At 27.1% G+C, this 17,673-nt stretch overlaps 1 protein-coding gene across 1 annotated transcript in view; it reads left to right on the forward strand.

Annotated features, from left to right (window-relative positions):
- Positions 1-17,673, forward strand: part of LOC112685449 — a 328,545-nt gene that overhangs the window by 50,790 nt on the left and 260,082 nt on the right. The gene's annotated exons all lie outside the window — the stretch shown is intronic.

Here is a 17,673-nt window from a genome sequence, read left to right on the forward strand (position 1 = left end):
GATGCAATTTGAATAATTTTTACTAACCGATTAAAAGCCATGCTTACATTTCTTTCAGATATTAAATATATATTTTCTAGTGGTATTGACAGGAATTCAATTTTAGCTGTAGAATTAATAAAATGAAAATATGTACTATGGAAGTCAAGTAATATTGTAATATTCGATAAATACCTATAATAATAAGCATTCAATAAAGTGCTTATGAAAATATTGCAAATTAAATTAATAATATTTTGTGAGCGTATCAGTAACAATCAAAATCAGTAGTGTAACGTAATATATTATGCGTAAGAGCACAGGTTGATATTTTAACTATCTATTTATGTAATATAAACTCAACTATAAAACTATCAAAAATAAGCATTATAGCAGTCGATTAAAAATTAGAATAGAATTTTATGAAAACGTATATATATATATATATATATATATATTATTCATATACTAGATATTAGATGAAAAGATATTTCTCTTCCAGTTTTTACAGTTTACATTATGGATTATACTGATTACATATTGTTAAAAGTATTTGAATAAACTGGCTCGAAATAATACTTAATTACAAACGTACATATTTACTATTTAAATGTTTACTTGTGCGAGCTTTTCCAACAATTGTTGGAAGTAAAATTATCGTACATTCATTGTATCACGTGATTGTAGTTGTGATTTAATCGCGTACACAATTAAGTGCTTCGCAAAGAAAAATAATAGTGTCAAAAAATGGAAAAATGCACCTATACAAAAGCATGTTAACTTCTTTAACTAATATGCCACTAATACATGCAAGAATATGCTTATAACCAAATCATACGTTTTTATAGGAGATTAATTCTATCATTATCAAAATGCTGAACGTAGAAGAATTTCAAGTAAAATAGTTGCAATGTTTTCGTTAGATCAAATCCAGTGGACTCTCGCTGATATTCGGACGAGTTAAAATAGTTCACTATGAAGTGATTCAGATTAGAAATCTACTCGTGATAATATTATCTTAATCGATTACACTCGACTAGATTAACCCGTTATTCAACTGGGTCTGTTTTAAATAATAATAATACGATACTGTAATCTGTTTCAATCGATTTTCAACGGTCAATTGTCGAGCATCATATTCGACCGTAAAAGTCACGTTATTTTCAAACGTAACCGTTGAGCGTACAAGTTAAGAATTTTACACGACAATAACGTAAAATTGAAATCATCTATTTTCAAAAGAACGAACTTCTATTATTAAATAGCTGAAAGTAAAAATATTCCGGCAGTCTATTTCAGTAGTGAATGCAACGTTTTGAGACCAATAAATCTCAAGAGCTGTCCATGTTACAAGTAAAAAAAAAAAAACTTAAATTTGTAAAATATAATTTTTATGTCTTACGATAGAAGTATGTTATAAACATACGTTAAACCATGTAATGAAAAAATTTAAATAATAGCTACAGGGAATGGATAAAATCCTATAATTAGTTGTGTTAGCACGACAAGTAATCATTGGTCGTAAAAAATTTCCTTGTGTTATTTAGACCAGAAAATGAAAACGTGACAGCCGCGTTTACATAATAACGAATTATATTATTTAATATAATATAATGTCTTGGTAACATTAACATAAATTTCAATGAGTATGTATACGGAGTGAACTTATAATTGAATCTTATGCTAACATTTTTCCGAGATATACACTCATTAATTCGTGTTTTACGTTATTCCTTTAGGGACGACTGACTGCAATATTTTAATAAAACAATCATACGTTTTTACTTGTCTTAAATTTAATGCCACTGATGTTTTCTGAAAATAAATTAATAAATTCCCATTGAAAACATTCGGTATCTATTTTATTATTAAAACTTTAATTCATACATAACGTCTGTATGCAAATACAGTCATAATAATAACATAGGAACTTAATCATTACCGATGTCTCAAAACTAAAATACAACTATTTAGTAATGAATATGTATTCATTAGCTATAATTTAACTAGTTAATACGAAGATAATTTTATGTTGAATTCTGACATTCTGGGTGCATTTTCAATTAACATTACGAAACAAATTAATAAATAAAATAATACTTTTCTATAATATTGTGAAGATCTAAATTATTTTTAAAAATGTTGGTAATATTTGCTACTTCTATCTTATATTAAAATTGTATTTTTATTTTTTTTTTTTTTTTGGTTGATTTGAATAATATTTATGACAAATATATATATATATATATATATAAATATTTAAAAACCATTATTTCTATAAAATCTTGTTATTTACAAATATATAATTCTAAACCTTATTGCTCATATTAAGTAAATTCAATGTAAGTTAGTTATTTTTTTTAAAATAATTCGGTTAGATTAGAAAATGAGTATGCTCTAAAACAGTACTATGACAACAATTAGCAATTAGTTCAATATTTAATTTGAAATTATTTATTACTATTTTTTTTTTACATTTTAATACGAAATTTTGTTATGTAACCAATCGATAAGACCTCATAGAGTTTTGTTGATGTGAAAAGGCGTGTGTCACGAGAGTTTGATTTATATTTACAATAATTAAAGTATGATTCCTTTTAGCAATCACTATAATTTTGCAAATCAATACTTTTCCATATAACCCGGATGAATTTGAATGACATAAAATACGTATGTGTACCAATTATGTACGTTGGGGTATTATTCTCCAGTCCAGACGTCTCCAACTTACGCGGTACCGGTGCAAGGGGTGTGCAGAAAATGCAATCGCACAGGATCTCGTACTTTTGGATCGGCTCTTGGGCCGTGTGGTTCTATTTTATAGTATATTTAGATCCGAGGCTTCGCGTTTATAATTTGCACAGAACCTCGCAAATCATAGCGCCAGCACTGAACCTACGGCCTGCCGAGCAATTTAATGTTTTGAAAATAACATAAGTTTTCATTGTTTTTAATTAATTTGTTCATTTTTTTTCTATTGGTATTATTTATGAATTTAATTAACTAATCATAGAATACATATATAAGAATCTAATAATTGAAAAACCCATCGATCACAATTATCAGAATTAGGGTGTACTTTAGTGGTGGAGAACTATCGATAATCACTACTATCGTAAGGCATCTTAAGTTTGTAGGCTACAATAACGATAGTTTTCGATAGTCAATATCACTATCAATAATTTAAAATTTCAATTGATGTTGAGATTATAATAGTCTTATTAGTTTTATCTTGTTAAGTGGGTTTTTATTTTGGTGTGGAGGTGTGCACCGTATACTAGTAAGGTAAATCACTTATATACAGGAGGTGAATGTTCATCCACCACCAACAAAAATAGTCCAGGCATTATAAGATTAACAATTATTATTTTAAAATATTACATCTCTCTTATTCTTATCCATGTCAGCTCTTCTAGGGCTCTCTGCATCATTCTCTCATACTAGTAAAAGATTAAATCCATCTAAACCGTTTTTATCCAAACAATAACATATTTTTGACTATTTTTGTCAGAAATTCTATACTGTTAAAATTACTAATTTCATAATCATCTGAAACTATGTTTTATGAAAACTTTTTCGATTATGATCACATCCGACTCTTTGTTAAAACATACATCTCACTGTACACAAAACTCATACCAAAATATTACCCCTTTACATGAGTGAACCAACTTGCAAAAATAATTTAATCTATTCTAACCTTTATATGTTAACCAATCTTTTGAACATTCGTCCATTAGTATAGATACAAACCTGGTAAAGTTAATGGCCTATTCTTCTATCTCACAGCAAAAAATCCTAACCTTTACTTCTCTAAGCACTTAATCATAAGTCATGATCTGTCCTGAAGAACGGAAGAACAAAGTTATTGGCAAATTCTGACGAGTAACAACTAATTTCTATTAGGAACGCATTAGTCAACGGACGGTGACGTAATTACCGGTCGGCCGAGCACTTGCAACTCTTTTAGGTCAAAATAAAATTGTATTTTTCAATAATATTATACCTACGTAGGTCAGTCGGCTGAAATACGATTGAGCACGATTGATCTTTTTTGAAACCTTATTGAGCACGGTTGCAAATAATAGGAACCAAAAAAGAATCAAAAAACCACACGATTGAGCACGAAAATGGGTGCGAAGTCGCCGCTTTGTACCGTAGAATATTATTCAGTGCATCGTAATACTGCATGCAAGATTTTTTTAAAATTATTTTGTAATTCAATTTTAGATCTGTGACGATTATTTCATAATTTAAAATGTATACTGCTCAGGTTTCCTAAAAGAAATAACTCTCCAATAGAAAAACGACAAGACACCTTTTTTTTTTCGCATTTTTTATATTGTTGGTACATAGTGCGTCCATATTATTATTACAAAATAAAATACATTTGAATATAATTACATATAATTAAAAATCTTTTATTGGATTTTAAAAACATGTTATAATTGCATATTTTTTTTTGTGTGTTGTGTTCTATTCATTTTAATGTACTTTAAAAAAACGCGCAGTAAAATTACGGCGTGGTAAAATGTCGCGCAGTAAAATAACGCTAATGTGTTACCAGCCTAATAGTTTTCAATCTGACAAAGTTGTACACCGAGTACATTGTTTTTTACCATGCTCAATCGGGTCATCATAAAAGTTGGCCGATAATGACCGTGCTAAATCGGGTATCACCGGGTCAGTCACTCCGGAAACATATTTGTTTGCATACCAAAATTATGTGAGCCAATAGAATTTTCTTTTTTATTTCAACATATACAAGTAACATTAACCTGTTATTCAACACACCACTTGTACATTTTGATACGCACCGTTCGTCATCTACAGTGAATAACAATGGTCGGGTATAGAATCGGTCTGTTGCCAAAATGTTTATAAATATTTCAAGGAAGTATAAAAAATCTCAGCCTAATACAAATGAATTGCTAACTTATTTCATAACACGAGACGGCACTTGGAAGAGTCTGTGATCCGTTTCAAAAGATCAAGGAATTTAATTTTAAATGGTCCCGAATTCATGAAATGACAGTGTTTTATATATATATATATAGTTTCGAGAATTGTATCCTCCCTTTTTTAATCAATTCATATCGTTCAAGGTTTAAGTTTTTAAATTGCGATTATCTAATTATCCACTAGCGCGATGATTAATAAATTATGATTTATTTCTTGGAAAAAAAAATCATGTTTGAATTTCAATTATGTATCTATGTAATGAACCATTAGTGTTCATAATTTAAGTCGGAGCGATTAATAATATTTATCAGGCGTTTGAAAATAATAATTTTCTTTTTTATTCGTTTCCTCAATTAATGCAATTAATATATTTTTTCTCCGTCTCCGTGGTATTAAATAATATTTAATCTTTTATCTATGGATATATCCATAGAAAATGTGAACACTACAATTAAAACGAATTCCGGTTTCGTTTACACTGTTAGAATCGATACACCGTAAGAGAATATATTGTAATATACTCTCAGTATCCGCGTTTTTACCATTTTAGATAGGTTTTCGTATGAAATTAAAAATTTCGATATGTTCCAAGAACGCACACGCTCACAGCCGAAATTATTTTATTGCTAGTTGTATAGGTGTATAAAAAGAACATTTTAATATAGTGGGTATTATAAATATGATTCATCGTATTGTTTATCAATTTCTTAACCGATGTTTCGTAATTAAATGTAAGTATGTTTTAAGGTCTGACATGAAATGTAAATTGATAGTTGATATTATAAAGTTTACTAAGTCATATTGTTTTAAGACTTATAAATTTAGTAATTCTGATTTAATTATTTCTAATTCAAATAAATATTAGTAGACTAGTACATAACATTGTATAAGATATTGTTGGTTGAAACTCATCTTATTTTCTTACGATATGTCGCAAAATATGAAAAATATTAAATAATTAGTAGTGTGTCACCATAGTAAAAAACGTTGAGAAATATTTTTCCCCAACCTAATATATGGTATATTTAAAAATAAGATGACAAATTAACAACATTTTTGTAGCAAAAATTTTGATATTTACAATTATTTTATAATTTTACTAAATATTATAGAATCATTTTTTATGTTTGATTAAAGTAAAAACTTATATTTCATAAATATAATTCATCGATGTAGCTAAAACATAGTGCTATAGATTATCAGGTTATCTAATATTCAAAACAGTATAATTATTCCGGGGAAATTATTAAAACACCCGTTCGTTTTAAGGGAATCGCAAGTCATGATTTTCTTTATCTTTCTATCACGTGCGTAATATAAGAATTTCGATATTTTTTATTTTCTATGTACTGATCGGTCTATTGACGTGATAAAAATTTTGAAAACTTATTTTGATTCGTCGTAGAGACATCTTTAGATCAACTTCCCCAATTTTTCGATTTTGTCCCCTAAAATTTCACAAAAAAGGATTAAACCAATTGGAAACATAAAAATGAACAAAAATTAACTTTATGGTTATGTTAAGTACAACATTTAAAAAATGTGAGAAAATCAATATAAAGAACACTTTACGACGAATTTAAATCAGTTTTCAAAATCTTTATCACCTTAATAGATTAATCGGTACGTTGAAATTAGGAAACACTGAAATCCCTATATTGCGGGTATGATAGAAAGAGAAAGAAAATCATGACTTGCATCCCCTTCACCAACCGTTTTTGTATGTTTCTATTTACTGAAATAATCATATTTTATATTTTTATTTATTGAATCATATTGATTTTGATGATATGTGTGGATAATTTTTTTTTTTTTTTATGGTACTACATTATATTCTAATCGTTGTCGAGATTTCTGTCATCGGACCACTACCGTTGAAAAACACCATTTATTTCAATAATCCGAACCAGGAGGTAAAAATAATTTCTCATATTATACTTACAACATGACGATTAAAGAGATTACTATACTGTTTAGTATTGATTATGAGAAACCACTAAATTATTTCAGGAATGTGATTGAAATAGCTATACTTACATTGATTTCGATAGCAGTACTAGTCGCATGTATTAAATACTGATATAGGCTCACTGTAACGGTGTGTCGATGACTGTTATTGATTTAAATTGTATCCGTGGACAATTTTTTTTTCTACCAGTGCTCAGGGTAAATATCCTAAAACAGGGGTCACTAATCAGTCAATCGTTCAATCAATCTAGTATTTGAACTATTTAGGAATAAAATTTGATCGTAACAAATAGAAAATTCTGTAAAACCCATTTTAGGTTTCACATCAGTAAACATACAATTATTTTTTTACTTTTCTTGAGTAATATCAGAATAATATATTATATTATTTATTATTATTGCGAAGAAACAATAAAGAAACAATAAATAATTATGAGACCTTTCTTTCTTTTTTTTTTGTTTATCATACAAATCTCCTACTAAAATCTTTTAGATTTCGATCACTAAAAACTTGAAATTTTGAATGTAGTTCACTTGTTTTAAAATGTTAGTGACTCTTGGTCTAAAAAGTCCACAAGGAGTACACGACATAATTACGAGCTCTAATCGTTCGCCGAGATTTCTGTCGGCGGATCACTACCGCTGCACACAACTGCGGTACAGTTTTAAAGTATCATTATACGAAATGCCAACCAACGCTACCGAATGTAATTTAGAGAAAACCGCGTCTGGCCGGGGGTTGAATTTTAAATCACGTTACACTCGTTGTCCGGAAACCTTCGGCGAACCGTCTTGCGCGTAGTCGTAATTTTCGGGAAATTAACTGTAGATCAATGAGTACACCACGATGAATGAAATTTAAACGCGCTCGTCATGCCAGTTCCTTATTACCATTATGGTATTATTATTATTATTATTTTATTATTTGTACAACGACTACTAGCCACGAAAATGATATATTTATGTAAAATGTGTAATAACCAATAACTAATACGTTGTTGAGGTTAACGTTCAATACGACAACGAATTAGAGGTGCTTTACGAGATAATATTACGTCGCGTCTGGACTTATTCAAAAATCGTTTCATTTCATTATGAGAAAAATTTGATAGCAACCACGATCTTGGAACTTGAGATTATTATAATGATACAATACGTATACGTGATTAATTGTATGCACTGAATTTGCATTAACATGGTTGGTGGTGGAATCGTTAAACTGGTTTTGAACGTTGTCGAGTACAATGATTTTGTTAACTATTTGTGTAAATATTTCAGGGTTCTATTTTTTTTGGTGAAACACGATTACGCAATGTTTCCTTTTTTTGACCCGACTAATTATACTACAATTGCGCAAAAAATATGTAACACGATTGCGCCCCAATCACTTTTTACCTGATCAAATTACAACACCATTGCGCACCAATTTGTATGTGTATATACTATGTATAATAATTTATATACAACATAAAATAATGTATACAATACATACTTTCTATAATTTGTATATACATGCACTCAAACTAGTAATTCACAAAATGCACTTTTTCAAAATCAAAATGAAATGTTGATTGAGCTAATGATAGTTATAATAAAAATATCGACTAATGACTATCAGTAAAGAAAAAAAAAAATTTATTAGAAAAAATGTCGACTATTGACCATGTCAATAAATATATTTAGCATACATGTTATTTAGAAAAAAACAATTTTTAACCAAGCCAACCATAATAATTTGTTGACAATCCTAAGCCTGTAATAATCGGGAAGAAAAATTGTGAATTTATAGGTAATAAATCTGAATGCATGTATATAAAAATTATATGTAAAAAGTATGTGTTGTATACATTATTTTATGTTGTACATAAATTATTATACATAGTATATACATGTAATTTGGTGCGCAATGATGTAGTGATTTGATCAGATAAAAAGGGATCGGGGCGCAATTGTGGTGTAATTAATCGGCTCAAAAAAGGAAAAATTGCGCAATCGTGTTGCAGCCATTTTTTTTATCTTTATTACTTTTTGATGAAATTAAATTTAAAAAAATAATATGTAGGTATTTAGAGATTACATTAATTATCAAACAATTTATTAGGGGTTAGTTAAATGCATTTATTTTATTTAAATATAGATTAATATTCAAATTCATAAAACTTAATACTATGTGCACAAGTAATACTAATATAAACTAAAACATTATAGTTCGAAAGTTGATCGTAATACGCATATGAAGGTTTAAATGAAAACTTTTAATTTATGACTTATCCAAACAGTTTTTTTTTTTTTTTTTTAAATATATTATTTATATACTTTTAGTTTTAATAAGTTACTTTTAGTTGTACTTGAATCATCTATCGGATTCATTAAAAATGCAAGTGATATATTTTATTATATAATTACCATTTACCAATCTTATGGTAGGTATGTATACAATATAAATAAATTTTAATATGAGTACAATATATTTAATGAGATATGAAGTAAAGGTTTCGAAATGATTTGAATAATAATATTTCTCAATATCTTAAATTAAATATAAATATATACAGATATATTTTAACTATATAATACCAAATCAATTTATATAGAATCCATTATTAAATGTAGGTCAGCAAAAAATCAAAATTGAATGATTATATCAGATTGAGGACGAAAAATAATTACTATACACAATATTATGTAAAAAATGTATACAACAAAAATGAATAGATTAAAAATTATATATTTTGAAATACTTCAAATAATTATTATACGAAATTACTTAAACACAAGCTATAAGTTACTATTTTTAATTTTTAATAAAATAAATCCATTATTCGATGAAAAAATTTTTCACAGAATGTGGAAAAAAATACAAAAAACAGTACGTTGTAAATAATTATAAGTTCTTTGGATGATATTATTATTAACCTGTCCTAATTTTTGTATTTCTCTTATTTTTCTGAAGCGCTGTTTATTACAGCTAATTACATAATAACCTAATAACCTTTGTAATAAATATAAAGTAATATATATATATATATATATATATATATATTTATCGAACCTAAAAACAATTATTAAGCCTCAATATTTTATTTACAAATATATAATCTAAGTAAGTAAACTAATAATAGCCATGAAAAAAAAAAATGTGTACAATGTATATCTTATAAAATATATAATAATAAATAAACATTATTAAACCTCCACTCATCTATCGGTGAAATATGGTAGGTCAATTTACTTTTTTTTTAACCTCTTAATAGAAACTTACACTTTTGTTGGTGCTTAAATAACAATTAATTAAAAAAAAAAATTTCGGAATTTCTATAATTTTTTTGAGTAGTAAAATTATTTGTGTGCTTTTAAGCGGCATGAAAAATCTACAATAAAAAAAAAAAAATTAAAAATACCATGTTATCTCTTCTTTGACCTTTTTTCTCTTCCACACAATCGGCTGTATTTTTAATTAAATTTAATTATTTGTACAAGCACTTTAAATTGAAAAACTGACTAGCATTTATTTTGCACGACACTTGTTTTTTATTTGTACTTACACAATTATCAAGGCCAAAATGTTAATCTTAGCATTGTGATTGGCGAGAATGAAAGAACGATTGGCGTCTGTCCTAACTCCTAATTGTGTGTGGTCTACGGAACCGACATGTTCTTTTTACTAAAAATCGTGTGGTACTAGCCTATTGTTGTTACCACAAAAGGAATAAATCACGCTAACGCATTTCCCGCGTGTTATCTTTTGTATGTTTTTAGTGTAAACATGGCCCGGAGGGACTTTACATGCATTAAAAGCTAACAGCATTTTCTATTCCGCTTTTGCTCTCAAGGCACGTGGTTCGTTTAGACTCGTTTGTCCTTTTACAATGCACAAAGATTATCCATGAATTTTAACACAAGAAAACGATAAATTATGTTATTAAATTAATGCAATATTATTAGATACGATACGAAACGTAAAATTATCAACATTGGTATCCGAAATAATTATTCATTGTAATTTAACATGTAATTTGAAACAAAACATGTGAAATTTGAAAGAAATAAGTTTTTAAAAAAATGTTCACCTTTTGTATTGCATACCTATCATTTTTTTCTAGCGTACGTGCACAAGGAATACAACACGCAAATTTTATAGATAATATAAAAGATTTAAAAATGTATTTAAAAATTTCTATCAACGCTTTTTAACAAAGTGAACAATTTATTAATATTTACATAAAAGACAATCAAACTATTTTATTTTTACTAAATAATATGTACAAATACTAAGTTCATGCAGTTCATTAATATATTAACCACAATACATGTAAATACTTTATTAGTAATAATTTATTACGTTTTATTTAATTATTTAATATTTTTGGTGAATTGACAAATGAAATCGATATGAGTGGTCTACCATGTGTTACACATAAAAAGAAACCTAGACTTATAACTTTATGAGAAAAATATTGTGGTTACTCTGCATTAAATTAAAACTAAGTTAAATTTGTTAGATGATGAAGCAGTTTTTGACAACGGAGAGAGAATAGATCGTTTAATTCAAATAATTTGATTAATTTTAGTTCAGAGTCGTTGTAGAGGTTATATAGTTCTACTCAGGAATGTCTATAGCCGTAACACGAGTACAGTACAACATTTTAATTTTAATTATAATAACAGAGATAAATAATTTCATTCATAAAACAAGTGACTCTTGGTCTAACTAAAACCGGTCTACATTTTGTTAAAAAATGTTTGGGCTATATATTTTACTGGCTTTCGTTGTTTTCCGGTACTGTTTTCTTTTAACTAAAAATAAATTACCACTCTCAGCTCTTAGACACAAGTGCAATATGTGATAAATTTACAACCTTTAGATAAGAACTACTTGAACAATTCAATTGATATTTTTTTTGTTTTTTCGAAGTAAAAAAAAAACAAACATAATGCTATAAAATTAATATTTAGGCTTCCAGACTCGCCATAAAAACTTAAATTATTAAAGTGTAAAACGTTTATTGATATTTTTCTAAAATATATAATGTGCAATGTGCATTAAATATGTTTGTACAGATATAGCAATCGATTACGTAATCTATATTTTATTTTTATCGTCGTGTGGATGATAAAATTTTTAACATTTTATCAAACCTATAAATAATGTTGTATTTAACGAACAACAACAAAAATACCTTCTCAAAAACTCCACTGCAACATATTAAATACTAAGTAGACAGGTTAAATTTCATAAATGCTTTCACTGTACCCGGAAACATGTTATTGAAATTGTTTTAATTATTTTATTTTGCCTTTGTGGATTTTAATTTACTCTAATTAATTTTACTAAAAAAAAAAAATCGATTCTATAAATATTAAATAACTACATTCAAATATGTCTATATGAAAATAACCTCGAATTAGTTGTAAGTCAAAAGCATTTTATTACGATGGAACAATTCATAAAAAATATTAAAATAGTATATATATTTAACAAGCAATTAAATATCAAAGCACATTAAAAATATGTTTTAGTTTACAATGCTATATGGGAAAATGTTTTGTTTAACATAAAACTCTATACAATCATATTAAAGCTTATAGATACGAATATTCAAACATTTCTGAAAAAAATCAATTCATTGGTCTATATTATATAGCAGTACTAAAAATTATAGTAATATACAATGTATGACGATTCATCGTCAATATCGTTATAATTTCGACTTTCACTTCGTGATAATTCCAATGCAATTGAATATTTATAAAAAAAAACGTCGATGTATCGACACCAAAAAATTAATGTATAAATATCGATGTTTTTTCTGCCCATCCCTATTTCTCACTCTCGTCTCCGATCCGTCGAACAAGTTGCACCAAAACCAATTTGTCGTTAAGCACTAACTTTTGCCGTGAACCATATTTCCAATAACTCGAATGGGGGCAGGGGTGTGTAGAGCTCCTTTATTATTTTTTTTTTTTTTTTTTACATATCTAAACTATATTTTTTCACTGGAACGGGAGGGACGCCACGTTCACCTTAACTAATATCCAAAATAATTTTTATTAAAATGTGAATTTCAATTTACATACATTTTATAATGAATATTACAATTTATAATATCAAAACTATTTTTTATACTTGATTATAGACACATTGAGCTCCGCTAGTATAACTACTTATCAGTGCCCAGTCTATGTTTGCTGAAAATACGTTCGGTCAATTACTGACTACGCAACATGGTTATCGATAGAACCGTGTTATACAGTAAGCGTTGAACTAACAACCCACGCTTTGCAACATACAAAATATATAATTGATCAAAATTCAAATTCAAATTTATGTTAAATATAATTCTATTTACGATTAGTACTTATATAGGTACATGAGAAAATACATTTTCTTAGTAAAATATTATATGGTGGTTACAACGGCATCGTCATTTTAAGAAAAATAAAAATAGTGATGTCTGGTACTTACAGTTATAATTTGGTATTACACTTTATTCATTGTTTGGTTTGTTATTAATATTATTGATATTTATATTTCGAATTAAAAAATTTGTGTAGCTCAAATGTGGTATTCAAAATATATGGAAGGTCGGTGGAGGGTAGTTTGGGGGTTAAGGCGGGTGTTTGTTAAATAATTGCGCACGTGAAACACAGTTTCTAAATTGTTTGACTGAGCTCTTCTACTTAATTTTTCCCAATTCAAGCATTGATATCTCAAATTCAATACCAGAATCCCATAGATATTAAAATATTTTTGTTACCTAATGATTAAATTGGTGTTGTGTTATTTGGCTTATTTTAATTTTATCTAAAGTTTACATATTTTTGTGTGTGTACGGAATTATTTCGTGTAGGTAAACGCCTTCATGGTTATGCGTTTATATGCAACTATTGATATATATTTTTATTAATCTGTTTATAATGTTATATATTAATAGATTTATAGAATATATATTAATATTTCTACTCACTATTTCATACATATTTAATTTTAATTTTTAATCGAACGTCAATAGTTAAAGAAGATTAAAATGTACAAGCGTTTTAAAATTGTTGTCACAAAGTCTAATTGTGTTAACTGTAGTTCAAAATATAAATCTAATTTATTTTCACGTAACGACATAATTTATTATTTATTCCAAAAAAATGAAATATTTATGTCCTAAATAATAAAATAACACAAATGGTTGATAATTTTTGTTATTTTCTTCAAAATTGCACCACTTCAATTATTAATAATATTTACATTTTTATTTTACACTTTTGTTTTTAAATTAACAAAATATAACTGATATTATAGTTAACTAACTAAACTACCCACGAATCTAAATTTTAAATATCATTACAATCATTCGTGTTAAATTAAATGAAAATTGATGATTTATTGATTGATGTCAGTTCCTTCTTATTAATAGTCACATTAATTTTGATAAATTATAATAAAATATTATAATCGTCTCAAAACTGTCTAGAGAAATGTACAAAACATATTTTATTTTACATAAGTCTCGTTATCAAGTTATTTTTTTCTAATTTTCTATGCATATTTATTTATTTTTAAAAAATGTGTTATGTTTTATTTATTTTGCCAGCGTACTCGTTTGCTTATTAAAACTATATGTTTTATAATATGTGAATACAATAAGTATAAACTATATGTATATATACATTATTGATAGTTAACATGGTGTTTGTTTTAATATATTACTCGGTTTAACATAGTTAGGTTTTAAATTTTTTCTCAGAAAACAACGTATTTTCTTAAGACCAATTTGTTTGGCGGAGAGGGGGGTAAATAATTGTAATTAGATAAGATAGATAAGATTGGATAATTGAATCTAACTTTACCAGTGATAATTTGTATGGTACGGTTAAGTTTTCTGATAACTTTGTGGCAATGTGCGCTTCTTGCCCAAACACGGGCCTAATATTCGGCCCGACAGTACTCTAGCGCTATTGCAGATATCTGTAAGACCTTAGTATTGCTACTCTAATTTGAGCCTGTAAGTTTGGAAATTGTTTGTTTTTTCTTGAATTTAGCTTATTTTTACTTCCTTTAGGTGTTTTTTTTTATAATTCAGAAACCTGTTGATTCTCATTCCCAGATATTTTGAGCATTCTTAATTGGCGATATGATTATCTCCAATCCTTATTTTCCTTTTTTGTAGTTCTCTATTTGCTTATCGATTATTAAGATATAACGTGACGTCCACTGTTTTGTTCGGATTAAGAGTAAAATGATATTTGATGAAATAGTGTTGTAGATTTAGTATGTCATTCACCATAGCGAGATTCTTGGGCTATTAGAGCATTGTCATCGGCATAAATTAATTTTCTTGAAATTGTATAAGCTATATCGGATGAATACACGTTAAACAAAATCGTTAGTAGTACAGAACCCAGAGGGAGACCAGTATATTTTAAGCATTTATATCAACTGGCCTTGCTATTAGAAAATAAATTGTACTTTCTGTTATTTTTCATCTTTTAATTTTTGACAACATAAGAATCAGGCCTCTTTCCATACTATGTCGTACGCAGAGAATAAGTCGAAGAAGACGGCACCAGACTTATCTTTGTGTTGAAAATCATTCTCACCATATGTTTCAATCGCTAATACTTGATTACAACAAAATCGGTCTTTCCTGAATCCGGTCTGTTCTAGGGGATATACAAGGGGAAAAGTGGGAATCAGATAACCCCATTATTTTTTTTGTTTTTCCTTATATTATGTAGTGTGCATTATAATAAAATATTTTGTGATATTATGAATCTATTAAGCTATTGAATTTTGACAATTTTGTCAATACTGAAAACCATTATAATTTTATTTTCGTATAGCAAATTAATGTATATTTGGTATTATGGTTGAAATGGTCAATGACGACTATGATTATACATTATTATAGCTTATTTTATTATTTATAGAATTAATATTATGTATATAACAATATGTATGTAATCTCGACTAAATGGGCTAATGGGCTTCCACTGAGTGTCCGTATTTAAAATATTATCGGATACTATCGTTGTTATTAAGTTATGAGAAATGAAAATGAGATCATTATTGCTACGGATTTAGTTCACTGCGTATACATAGTACCATTGATTATAAATACTATATATATAGTATTTATAATCAATGATAGTACATACTATTTATCTGAAATCTAAAAAAAAACAAGGGATTATTGATAATTGCACCTATTGTGGATTCATGGAGAAATATTTCATAATTGTACCTACATTTACAAAAATAGCAGTGCCATTAGTCGTCAATGCTACATTTCGATTATCAAGTTTAAAACACTACATCAATTAATCCAGTTTTGGTCAAATGTACATTATTACTTATTGCACTCGGTGCGCACTGAGTACATATAATACATCAAATTGAAAACGATTTAATTATAATTTCTGCTGTATGATGTATATATATATATATATATATATATATACCATAATTTACAATAAATTCAAACCTACTAGCATTTGACTTCATCCAACAGTGAATAAAAATATTATAGTTATTAAACAATAAAGTTGGTAACCATAACATATGTTATAACTTATGATAATAGTTATTACTGTTATATATTAATCAAATATGAGTAATAAAAGAAAAAATAATACTCTGTTTTCATACTTAAATAAAAGTACAAAGTCAGTTTTCAATACTAACTAAGTAGAAGATTTGAAAGGATGAGGGATTTTTCAAATTTCCCCCTCCCCAATCAAGCTATGTTGTTTTTTTTTTTTTTTTGATCCCTCCCTTTCAGAAATCATGTCTACGCCACTATTTTCTATGGATAGTACATTTTTCAATATGGGTTGTATTCTTTTAAGTATAGGTCTCTTGAAAAGTTTATATATGGTGGACAGTAGTGAAATCGTACTCGTACATAATTTTTCATTGTCCTTGAAAATTATGAATTGTGTAAAAAATATATTTATACAGTTTTTGCAGTTATTGTACAAGTTTTTTTTTTAATTTTTAAAAAAGATACTTATTGTAACGTAAAAAATGCACCTTTTTAATTATATACGATTTAACAACCATAGTTTTGAATATAAAATTCTGTAACTTAAACGAAATGATTATTACTATCATAGCCTAACTGTATTCTAATTTCTAAGAATTATTCATTTGACAAATTATTTACGATTTCAACAACTCTAGGAAACAAAGCATACTCCTGAATCATATTTTAAAAAGTTATTTATTCAAGAACTATAATGAAAAATGTATTGCAAATTTCTATTCATGCGAATAATGCAAGACTTCTAGAAAATATATCGCGTGTATCAGTCTATATGACATATTAGCTACCATAATATTTATTTTTTTCGATAGGTTTTTTTTCTGTTTTGAAGTGAAAAAACTTATAAGAGAGAAAAAAAATAGTGTGCTGAAAAATACTCCATATGGATGTGTCAAATTTAAATCTGTATACATTTTTTAGTACAACTTCTAATGGATAAAGATTATAATTCCAAGTTTAAACGAACAGAGAAGATTAAATGTAATATTAGTTATTGTTGTTCTCTTTGACTTTAAAAAGTTCTTTCTTGCTTTGTCACTATTTTATCCATCGTATTTAATTTTACACACATAGTTATATACATATATATGCATAAAACAATACATATATAAATAAAAATGTATTCAAAATATTATCCTAAACAATACATCAGTCTGTAGGTATATACATGTATACAGTTGACGTCCTTTATAAAAAACACGGATATACGAGATATATCGTAAGG

Source organism: Sipha flava, unplaced genomic scaffold, assembly GCF_003268045.1.
Source record: "Sipha flava isolate LNK unplaced genomic scaffold, YSA_version1 277_pilon_pilon, whole genome shotgun sequence".
Taxonomy (NCBI): Eukaryota; Metazoa; Arthropoda; class Insecta; order Hemiptera; family Aphididae; genus Sipha; species Sipha flava.